Consider the following 12,749-nt stretch of genomic DNA (forward strand, 5'->3'; position numbering starts at 1 on the left):
GGCTTGATCTTGAGTTGGTGGAAGTTCTTCAAGGGCCGTTGGGGCTTGATCTTGAGTTGGTGGAAGTTCTTCAAGGGCCGTTGGGGCTTGATCTTGAAGGAGGATTTAACAAAGAACGAAGAGTGCTTTCTTCATCCTTCGAGATTTTCTTGAGAGCTTTAGAATTTTAAGGCTTCAAGGTCTTGGTGTGTGTTTGTTTATCCAAAGGGTCGTTGGGGCTTGATCTTAGGATGAACGATGAACACTTTCTTCAAGGGCCGTCGGGGCTTGATCTTGAGTTGGTGGAAGTTCTTCAAGGGCCGTCGGGGCTTGATCTTGAAGGAAGATTTGATGAAGAATGAAGAGTGCTTTCTCCATTCTTCGGGATTCTTGGGAATTTGGGGGTTGGATGCTTGAGAGCTTTAGAGTTTCAAAGCTTCAAGGATTTTGGATGTGTGGGGAGTATTCTCTTCCATTTTGGGAGTAGAGAAATGTATTTGTCAATTGGTCTTGGTGTCTTGGTTTATGAATTGGTGTTTGTGTGTGAATTGGTTTCTGTTGGTGTGTCTATTCCTCTTGATGGAGAAGCCTATTTATAGGTTTTGAGAGTGAATCACCACCATTCATTTTTTTGGTGAAGTGAGTGGATGATGTAGGTGAAGTGAATGGAGGTTGTAGGTGAAGTAAGTGGATGTTTGTAGGTGAAGTAAGTGGATGATGTAGGTGAAATGAGTGGATGTTGTAGGTGAAGTAATTGGATGATGTAGGTGAAATGAGTGGAGGTTGTTGGTGAAGTGAGGGAATGATATAGGTGAAATAAGTGTTGTAATTTTAATACATTGGTTAGCATTTACTTCACTGAAATTTTGATGTCTACAAATGCCCCCACTTCAAGGCGCGTCGTAGACATGTGCTTGTCACGTGTAGAAGATGCGTTTTGAAGTCCTTTAATGTGGATGTCAACCCAAGGGCCGTCGATGCTTGATCTTGAATTGGGCTGGAAATTTCTTCAAGGGTCATCGAGGCTTGATCATGAGTTTGACTGGAAGATTTTTTGGTTTCCTCCAATCGTTGATTTTCAACAGGTTTAATCTTGAACTGGGCTGGAGGATTCTTTTGGTCTCCCCCGAAGGTCTGAACTTACTCCTTTTATCTGGAGTTGAATTTGATTCAAGGGTGGTGAACACTTGATTTTGAATCAGACTTGTGATTTCTTCAAGGGCCGTCGAGGCTTGATCTTGAGTGAAAATAGGACCATGAGCGGTTTTAGGATTCAGACATATGGCAGGCAAGCACGAGGTGGAGGTGATGACCTGTTTCTTTGTTCAATCTTTCCAATTCATATTGAAGAGGGTTGGAGGATGACTCAACATATGCAGTTGTTGCGTTTGCTGACGATCCACAAGATTGATGTTTCATTGTCACTCGTCTTAGCTGTTCTCCAAGCAGATGTGGTCCCTTCTCTGGAAGTGTATCAACCGTTGAAGATGACTACTCGAGAGCAACGCTAGGTAAGCAACCAGGGAATAGATTCCAGGTAGTCGGTTCCAGATTGGAAGACTGACTCCAAGTGCCGGCTGATTGCTCTCTTTCTCTTTGGCTTTTTTTTTTTTTTTTTTTTGGTGATTTTGATGATGATTTTGCCGTACACAGTTTATGCTCTTACGGGCCAGGAGTGCTTGGTGCCGTTTGCAGTTTCAGCTCATGCAGGCAAGGAGCGTTTGGTGCCATTTGCAGTTTCAACTCGTGCAGGCAAGGAGCATTTGGTGCCGTTTGCAGTTTCAACTCGTGCAGGCAAGGAGCGTTTGGTTGTCGCCTTTTAGGCTCGTGCGAACGAGGAGCTTTTTGAATTTGTCAAACGATCTTAGAAAGGCATTCCTTGCAATCTTCATAGCAAGGAGTCTTGACTGAGTGATTGAAGAAGTCTTTGGGGAAGAAATCGCGCATCGTGATGGCAACGGACGATCTTTGTGTCATAATTTCATCATCCTCAACACTTTCATGTAGCTTTGAAGGTTGACGGTAGCTGCTTTGCCCCCTTTCCGATTGGTGAACTTGTGGAGAAGACGTATGTTTCTGTGCTCCTCAATAGCATGCTTTGGTGCCCCCAGCAAGGTCAGGTTGATGACCGACTCGCGCCTTTGATGCTGCTCTTGCTTGCTTAGCGGTATCAACTTTGCAGCGGCATGTTGAGGAGTGGTTGTGGCACCAATGGATGCTCCATTTGTGGCAGAAGTGCTCATGCTTCTTCCCTTGGTGGTTGCAAGAACGGCTTGTCCCTTGCTTGATGCCATTGATTTTGGAGGTGTGCTTTGGTTTTCTTGAACGGAAAAAAAGATGAGAGGTAGAGATTATCCCACCGGGCGTGCCAAATTTGTGAACACGAAAAATTCCTGAAAACAAGAAACAAGAATACGTGTACAAAGTAATATTTTTGTGGTGTTTAATAATTTTGGGGTTACGATCTCTCAAATTTGGTCCTCTGATTCGATCTCCGTAAGATGTAGATTTGTTGATCCAAGGGTCGTCGAGGCTTAATCTTGGATGAACAGTTGTAAGTTTCTTCAAGGGCCTTCGTGGCTTTGATCTTGAAGGTTGATGGAAGTTTCTTCAAGGGCCTTCAGGGCTTGATCTTGAATGTTGATGGATGAACGGATCTTCAAGGGCTTTTGGGCTTGATCTTGAAGAACGGTTGGTTTTCTTCAAGGGCCGTCGAGGCTTGATCTTGAATGAACAGTTGGTTTTCTTGAAGGGCTTTTGGGCTTGATCTTGAAGAATAGATGCGTGGATTTGTTTGTTGATCCAAGGGGCCGTCGGGGCTTGATTTAAGGATGAACAGTTGATGAATGGATCTTCAAGGGGTGTTGGGCTTGATCTTGAAGAATGAATGTATGGGTTTGTTGAGGTTGTTGATCCAAAGGGCCGTTGGGGCTTGATCTTAGAATGAACGGATGATGAATGATGAACACTTTCTTCAAGGGCTGTCGGGGCTTGATCTTGAAAAATGGTTGTGTGGATTTCTTCAATGGCTTTTGGGCTTGATCTTGAAGGTTGATGGATGCGCGGATCTTCAAGAGCTTTTGGGCTTGATCTTGAAGAACGGTTGGATGTGTGGATTTGTTGATGTTGTTGATCCAAAGGGCCGTTGGGGCTTGATCTTAGGATGAACGGATGATGAACAATGAACACTTTCTTCAAGGGCCGTCGGGGCTTGATCTTGAGTTGGTGGAAGTTCTTCAAGGGCCGTTAGGGCTTGATCTTGAAGGAGGATTTGACGAAGAACGAAGAGTGCTTTCTTGATCCTTCGGGATTTTCTTGAGAGCTTTAGAACTTTAAAGCTTCAAGGTTTTGGTGTGTCTTCTTCAAGGGCCGTTAGGGCTTGATCTTGAAGGAGGATTTGACGAAGAACGAATAGTGCTTTCTTGATCCTTCGGGATTTTCTTGAGAGCTTTAGAACTTTAAGGCTTCAAGATTTTGGTGTGTCGGTTTGTTGAGGTTGTTGATCCAAAAGGGCCATTGGGGCTTGATCTTAGGATGAACGGATGATGAATGATGAACACTTTCTTCAAGGGGCCATCGGGGCTTGATCTTGAGTTGGTGGGAGTTCTTCAAGGGCCTTTGGGGCTTGATCTTGAAGGAGGATTTGACGAAGAACGAAGAGTGCTTTCTTCATCCTTCGGGATTTTCTTGAGAGCTTTAGAACTTTAAGGCTTCAAGGTCTTGGTGTGTGTTTGTTGATCCAAAGGGCCGTTGGGGCTTGATCTTAGGATGAACGATGAACACTTTCTTCAAGGGCCGTCGGAGCTTGATCTTGAAGGAGGATTTGACGAAGAATGAAGAGTGCTTTCTCCATTCTTCGGGATTCTTGGGAATTTGGGGGTTGGATGCTTGAGAGCTTTAGAGTTTCAAAGCTTCAAGGATTTTGGATGTGTGGGGAGTATTCTCTTCCATTTTGGGAGTAGAGAAATGTATTTGTGAATTGGTCTTGGTGTCTTGGTTTGTGAATTGGTGTTTGTGTGTGAATTGGTTTCTGTTGGTGTGTCTATTCCTCTTGATGGAGAAGCCTATTTATAGGCTTTGAGAGTGAATCACCACCATTCATTTTTTTGGTGAAGTGAGTGGATGATGTAGGTGAAGTGAATGGAGGTTGTAGGTGAAGTAAGTGGATGTTTGTAGGTGAAGTAAGTGGATGTTATAGGTGAAATAAGTGGATGATGTAGGTGAAATGAGTGGAGGTTGTAGGTAAAGTAAATGGATGATGTAGGTGAAATGAGTGGAGATTGTTGGTGAAGTGAGAGAATGATATAGGTGAAATAAGTGTTGTAATTTTAATACATTGGTTAACATTTACTTCACTGAAATTTGGATGTCTACAGTTATAAATAGGTCAAAGTTAGAGAGAACCTTTTAATGGTAGGTGCAAGACAGATGAAAAATGTCGCACTAAAAGTATAGCACAAGAGGATAACAAATAAATACGGAGGAATATATGATGTTATTGATCTTTCTTTCTTTCTGTCTGTATATTTTTCTGTATCCTTTGATTGCAGTCGAGTGCTCTATTTATAGAGCAACTCGTATTACTATATTTGAAATTTACAACACACTTTTTGACAAAATGATATCTTGCATTCCCAAAGTCAGTTTTCAATTTGTTATGAGAATTGACAATGTATATGTGTAGTCATAAACAATGCCAATGTTAAAAACCAATATGTGAGGGCATTGAAAAACTCCACCAAGACACTGTGGGCACTACCCATCAACATTTTCAACACTCCCCCTTGGATGCCCACATATCAATATGAGTTGCCTCATTAAAACCTTGCTTGGAAAAAACCCAGTGGAAAAAAATAATAGGGAAGGAAAAAGAGTACAACTTTTCCTGGATCGTTGATATAGTGTCAAGTATGCTTTTGCCTCGTTAAAACCTTGATAGGACAGTGGGAAAAATCCTAATCGAAGGAAAAAAAGTACAACAAGCATGTATCATGGATGCTCCCTCTGACATGTATCACCCCCTGATTTTGCATTCTCCAAATTTAGCTATTTGGTAAGTCGACGTAATCCGATACTTTGCACTAACTTCTGAAATGTGCACTTTGGTAGAGATTTGGTGAACAAGTCTGCCAGATTTTCATTCGAACGGATTTGTCTAACTTCAATAACTTTAGCCTTCTGAAGCTTATGTGCACTGAAAAACTTTGAAGATATGTGTTTAGTCTTATCGCCCTTGATGAATCCTTCCTTCATTTGGGCAACACATGCTGCATTATCTTCATGAATGACAGTTGGATTGTCTGTCTCCGAAGTTAGACCACAGGAATTCCAGATATGATGGATCATTGATCTTAACCAAGAACATTCACGACTTGCTTCATGTAAAGCAAGTATTTCTGAATGATTTGAAGATGTAGCAACTAATGTTTGCTTGGTTGAGCGCCATGAGATTGCTGTATCTCCATTCTTAAACACATATCCAGTTTGTGAGCGGGTTTTATGCGGATCAGAGAAAAAACCAGCATCTGCATATCCAACAAGGACCCGGTCATTTGTGGAGTCCTTTGAGTAGAAGAGACCCATGTCTGTTATCCCACGAAGGTATCGCAATACATCTTTGATACCCTTCCAATGGCGAATTGTTGGAGCAAAGCTATACCTTGCTAACAAGTTAACTGAAAAAGCTATATCTGGTCTAGTACATTGTGCTAAATACAACACAGCACCTACTGTACTTAGATATGGGACTGTTGGACCAAGGACTAGTTCATCATCTTTTTTTTGGACGGAATGGATCTTTCTTAATGTCCAAAGAATGAATGACCATTGACATGCTGAGTGGATAAGCCTTGTCCATACCAAATCGCTTCAGAATTTTTTCAATGTAAGTTAATTGGTGGACCAAAATTCCACTAGCACAATGCTCGATCTGCAGGCTAAGACAAAATTTTGTTTTTCCAAGGTCTTTCATTTAAAATTCACTTTTCAGATATTCAGCAGTTTATTGAACTCTTCAGGATTTCCAACTAGATTCATATCACTATAACGAATCCAGAATTGGATTTCTTAATGAACACACAAAGACAAATTACATTATTGATATACCCTTCTTTGATCAAATACTCACTTAGACGATTATACCACATTCGTCCAGATTGTTTCAGACCATACAATGATTGCCTTAATTTGATCGAGAGCATACCTAGTGGTTTGTTACTTGTTTTAGACAACTTAAGTCCTTCTGGGACTTTCATATAGATGTCAGTATCTAATTCTCCATATAGATACGCGGTGATGACATTCATAAGTTGCATGTCAAGTCTTTCTAAAACTTCTAAACTTATTAAGTAACGAAACGTAATTGTGTCCATTACAAGAGAGTATGTCTCCTCATAATCAATTCCAAGTCTTTGAGAAAAGCCTTGTGCGACGACTCGTGCTTTATATCTTGCAATCTCGTTTTTCTCATTGCGCTTCCTTATGAATATCTATTTGTAACCCATGGGGTTTACACTAGGCGGGGTTTGGACAACTGGTCCAAAAACATTCCGTCTTTCCAAGGAATTTAATTCTGCCTGGATTGCATCTTTCCACTTAGGCCAATCATGTCTCTATTTGCATTCATCAATAGAGAGGGGCTCAATATCATCACTTAAGATGATTTCAGTGGTTATTGCGAATGCAAACATATCATCGATGATTATTTCATTCCGATCCCACAATTCATTTGTACATGCATAATTTATAGAGATTTCTTTGCTTTCATATACTTCTGTCTCTTCAGGGACATGTGTCTCATCAAGGACATTTTCTTTTTATGGAAGTCTAGAATCATGAATTATGGATTTATTATTCATTTTCTCTTCCTGGATGATTTCATTTGGATTCAGCTGTGCCCTCGACTTTCTCTTTCGAGGGGCTGAATCTTTTGAACCTGGGAGTCTACCACGCTTCAGGCGTGCACCAGATGAATCATTCGCTGCCACTTTATTTTGTCCAACAGGGACATCAATTCTTGCAGATGCATTTGCAGCTGGTATATATGATTTTGTCACTTTCATAGCATTATTAAATGCATCTGGCATTTGATTGGCAATACTTTAAAGACTTTCACATTGAATGCCGCGAGGATCAAAATGAGATAAGGTGGAAACAACCCATGTCAGCTCTTTCCATTCTTCTGGAACTGTATTTTCTCCCCTTAACGACGGGAAGATTGTCTCATCAAAGTGACAATCAGCAAAACGAGCTGTAAACATATCACCTGTCAGGGGTTCCAAATATCTAATGATAGATGGTGAATCAAAACCCACGTAAATTTCCAGTCTACGCTGAGGTCCCATTTTAGTGCGTTGTGGCGGTGCAATAGGCACATAAACAGCACAACCAAAAACTCATAAATGTGAAATGTTTGGCTGATGTCCAAACACGAGTTGTACTGATGAGTATTGATGGTTGGCTATAGGTCTCAATCGAACCAATGATCCAACATGTAAGATGGTATGTCCCCATGCAGAGACTGGTAATTTAGTTTTCATAAGCAGTATGCGAGCTATTATCTGAAGCAGCTTGATCAATGCTTCTGCTAAACCATTTTGAGTATGGACATGAGGAACAGGGTGTTCAACATCAATGTCCAATGTCATGTAATAATCATCAAAGGTTTGAGACGTAAATTCACCAGCATTATCAAGTTGGATTGACTTAATGGGATAATCTGAGAACTGTGCTCGTAACTTAATTATTTGAGCAAGAAGTCTCGCAAAGGCTACATTCCGAGTAGACAAAAGACAAACATGTGACCATCGGGTAGATGCATCAACCAAAACCATAAAATATCGAAATGGTCCACATGATGGTTGAATAGGCCCACAAATATCCCCTTGAATTCTTTGCAGAAATGATGGGGATTCAACATCAACCTTTAGTTGTGATGGTCTAATTACCAACTTCCCTTGAGAACAAGCTTTGCAAGGGTTATCATTTGAGATAGCAATGTGTTTGCTCACTAATGGATTTCCATTAGAGTTGGTAATGATCCTACGCATCATGGTAGATCCTAGATGACCCAAATGGTCATGCCAAATCATGTAAACTTTTGAATTAATAAACTTCTGGTTCATGACAGTATGTGATTCAATTGTCCTTGTGTATATATAATACAATCCACTCGATAAACCACGCAACTTTTCCAATATACGCTTCTGGGTATCGTTGGAGGTAATGCATAAATACTCCACATTTTCTAAACTTTTCGTTTCAATGTGGTATCCATTTAAACGTATGTCTTTGAAACTCAACAAATTTCGAATAGATCGAGTAGCATACAATGCATTCTGTATGGACAATATTGTTCCATTTGGTAACATAATCTGGGCTTTCCCTGAACCTTCAATTACATCTGAAGGTCTTGATATTGTTGTTACCCCTACTCTTGTAAGTATTAAAATTGAGAAATACTTTCGATCACGAAGTATTGTATGTGTGGTTGCGCTGTCTGCAAGACAAATATCTCCGCCATTTCTCATGTTCTGAGAATAACCACAGTTTTTATCCATGCTCTCTAAGTAAGAGAATTAGAGTTAAAACCAAGTTATAACAAGAAATTTACATGCCACTTTTATTGAATTTGAAATACGGCAAGTTCAGCATAATAAAAGTACATCAATGATTCAATCGTACCAGTATACTTCATTTCCTCTTTCCACAATAAAGTCTGGAACATCTAGGTAGGTTGTGTTCAACTGCCCTGATAAATCAAACACTGGATCAGGTATATCCATTGGTCTAGCCTGGTCGGGAAAATTGGTCTCAACACCTTTCTCCTTGAGGGAGGCTCAATACAGATCCACTAGATGTTTTGGGGTACGACAAGTACATGCCCAATGCCCATTGCCACCACACCTATGGCAGGCTCCTTCAGAGTTCCTGGGGGCATTGTTCATATGAGCTTTGTCTTTGTGGTGATTCACATTTTTGAAGCTCGGGTGTGAATTATGCCTCGGAACCTGGTTGTGAAACTGAATTCCATGGTTCTTGTCTTTCCTGTTCCACCGACCTCGCTTGTGGCCACGTCGTCTTTTATGATTATCACCACCAGAGGATGTGGCGTTCACTTCGAGGGAATCATCATTCACTTCTGGGAATGGTGCAGATTTAGTAGGTCTGGAATGATGGTTTTTCATCAGGAGCTCATTGTTCTGTTCAGCTACTACGAGCACAGATATCAGCTGGTTGTACTCAGTGTAGCCTCGCGCTCTATATTGCTGCTGCAAGAGCACGTTGGAGGCATGAAATGTGCTGAGAGTCTTTTCCAGCATATGTTCTTCATTAATAATATCCCCACAGAGCTTCATCTGAGAGGTAATTATGAACAACACAGAATTGTACTCTGCCATTGACTTGAAGTCCTGGATCCTCATATGAGTCCACTCATAGTGGGCCCTTGGAAGAATCACCGTTGTCTGGTGATTGTATTTGTTTCTCAAGGCATTCCAGAGAGCTAACGGATCTTCAACCGTTAAGTACTCGCTCTTTAGCGCCTCATCAAGATGTCGACGATTGAAAATCATGGCCTTTGCCCGATCTTGAGAGGATGAGCTGCTCTCTTCCTTGGTGGTATCTCCAAGATTCCCTGCTTCCAGATGGATCTTGGTATCTAGTACCCAGGTTAGGTAATTATTCCCGATAATATCCAGGGCAGCAAATTCAAGCTTCGCCAAGTTTGTCATTTTCTTTTCTGAAAGAAAATGAGATGTGTTAGAACTTGCAATAATATGTATTCCTGGAGGAATATAATGTTAGAACTTCTGGTTCTTACAAATTTTTCATTTTGATCTTTAGGCCAAAATGATAAGCACTTGAAACTTCTAGCTCGAGATTTTCAGGGTGAATGAGGAAGGCGATTGTACCGCACCATTCTCATTGTAATATAGAATGGGAGATTATTCTGCACCACTCAAGTAGCAGGAAAATTTAAATACGCAGAGCAGTGTGGACGATTATACCGCACCACCTAAAATTGCAGTGAAATCAAACAACAGGCAAATTTAAATATGCAAGGCAGGGTGGGTGATTATACAGCTCCACCTAAAATTTGCAGTAAAATTAAATCTGTAGTCCAAGATAGGCGATGATACCGCACCGTCTTGGATCGCAGTAAGAATAAATTTGCAGTTCAAGATGGGCAATTGTACCGCACCATCTTGAACTGCAGTAAAATTAACATAAATAAACACTGGGTTAGTAATCAATCTCTACACCAAATAAGAAATCAAAGATGTATGTCACCGTTAGGTTGAGAACTAAGAGCAGCCATGGAGCAAACATTTCGTCGCGAGAGTATACCGCGCAATTGAGGCAGAGGAAGAAGATGAACAATAAAAACCTTAGAGGAAACATTTTTTCTTTCTTTTGTTCGGCGAAGAGAGATGAGAGAATAATTATATTTAGAGACTAGTGCTGATAACGTGTTATAAATAGGTCAAAGTTAGAGAGATAACCTTTTAATGGTAGGTGCGAGGCAGATGAAAAATGTCACACTAGAACTATAGCATAAGAGGATAACAAATAAATACGGAGGAATAGATGATGTTATTGATCTTTCTTTCTTTCTGTCTGTATATTTTTCTGTATCTTTTGATTGCAGTCGAGTGTTCTATTTATAGAACAACTCGTATTACTACATTTGAAATTTACAACACACTTTTTGACAAAATGATATCCTGCATTCCCAAAGTCAGTTTTCAATCTGTTATGGGAATTGACAATGTTTATGTGTAGTCATAAACAATGCCAATGTTAAAAACCAATATGTGAGGACATTGAAAAACTCCACCAAGACACTGTGGGCATCCACTACCCATCAACATTTTCAACATTGAGACCAAAATTTCATTTTCTTCAGTGTTTCTTAGCTTTGAAAGCTATGAGAATTGGACGGCCTAGATCACTTGTCGTCAGTCAAAGGATTGGCATAAATAATGATGTTGGAAACATCAGAAACCAGAATGACATGAAGCTGGGAGTGACCCAAAGAACAAAATAGGTGGTTCACTCCACGTGGTTTTCCACATGCTTACTAACAAGTGATGGATTAACTAGTCAAGAAAACTAGTCAAATGGTATAGATTCGTTAGTTAAGCAAATACAAGTTCAACGAATAAACTTAGTTCATTATAAGTTAACATACTCAATAACAATACAGTTTTTATCTCATGATAATGCAGTACAAACTTGAGCACAAATATATATCAATTAATGGATCATATAATGCATGAAATATGATAATAAACTAGATATGTCGACAAGTTTAACTAGAAAGAATGCAAGAAGTTTTGACCGGAAAAAGTCACCTCTAGGTTTAAAAATCGAGGACTCCACAGAGTCCAATCCACTAGAGCAAATAAGATTCATACAAGGTACCACATCAAGCTCATTTCCTAAATCTAATCTATAAAACAACTTTACCGCTGTGCAACCTTATTTTGCATGAGATGGAGATATCTTCAGTCTTCACAAGAAGGCAGCTCCATTCCTTAAGCTCATCTTTTTGTGGCATCGAGACCAACACGTTCAATGTATTGTGGTGTGTAGATGAAGATGATATGTAATGTGGATTTAACTGACAAGTCAGTTTCTCTAGTACAGAGATTGAAGGAAGAAATTAACGAGAATACAAAAATTAGTTCTAAGTGAAGATTTGAAACTTAAAGTTAGACCATGAAAACACAAAAAACCTATTTCTCAATGATTAGAAGTATAATGCATGAAATACGATTTGACGGCTAGGTTACATAAATAAGGAAGAAAGGAGCTCAAGAGCTTTGAATGCACTCTATTTCTCAACGATATAATTTGGACAAGCAAATGCAAAATGCAACCTAGTTGGGGTTTTAAACAAAAAGAAGTTGTTTGTTTTCAGCCAACAAGGACAAGGAGACTTGTCAAGCCAAAAAACGATATGAGCAAATCAAGGGCTAGAAGCTGGCTTTCCGCAAAAATGTGTCAGTCAGCCCATGTGGATAGTCTTAATTTGTGTGCCCAACTTGTGTGAAAGAAGCGAGCAAAACCGACGAGACAACTAATCTAGTTAGAATGTAACAAGAATTTAGACATGAATGCATATGCATGAAAAAACCTTTGGAGGGATGAGCCATACACTTCAGCAAGCATTTTCAACAACATCAGCCCTTAATTATAGCATATTCTAAAAACTAATTGGAGCATGTGTGATACAATTTACAATATTGACAAGCAAAGCCAAAACACTTGAGTCTAGAGTTTACAAGATTTTTTTTTTAAATAAATCCCACGTCTTTAAGACTGGGTTACAGTTATGTAGTTTTGAGTTTGGAAGTTTTACGAGAGCTAATCGAGATTTAGAAACTCAAACTCAGAAATTTCGATGAACAAGTAGATTTAATATATGTGGTTCGATATATGAGATTTGGGATCTAAGTTTTACATTTAGTTGTGGTTTGAGATTTAGAGATTAGAGATCTGATATATGTGATTGGTTGTGGTATGAGATTTATAATTGGAAAAGTCGTGAAAGTAGAGTGGCATACCACTTGCTAATGGCGAGAAAAGGGTGGGCTCAATGATTGGTCGATTGGAGGTAACGACAAAGCTAAAATTACGGACTGCATGAGTTAAATTTTATCAGGTTATGAGAAAGTGTGTGGTTGGTTGGGAAACGCAATTGCAGACGAAAAATCGACATTATTTGTGAGTAAATATTTTGTGGGGATATATCTAATAATGTGATT

This window comes from the organism of the source record quoted next, unplaced genomic scaffold, assembly GCF_019419815.1.
Source record: "Pyrus x bretschneideri cultivar Hongxiangsu unplaced genomic scaffold, Pyrus_bretschneideri_v1 Contig85, whole genome shotgun sequence".
In the NCBI taxonomy this organism is placed as follows: Eukaryota; Viridiplantae; Streptophyta; class Magnoliopsida; order Rosales; family Rosaceae; genus Pyrus; species Pyrus x bretschneideri.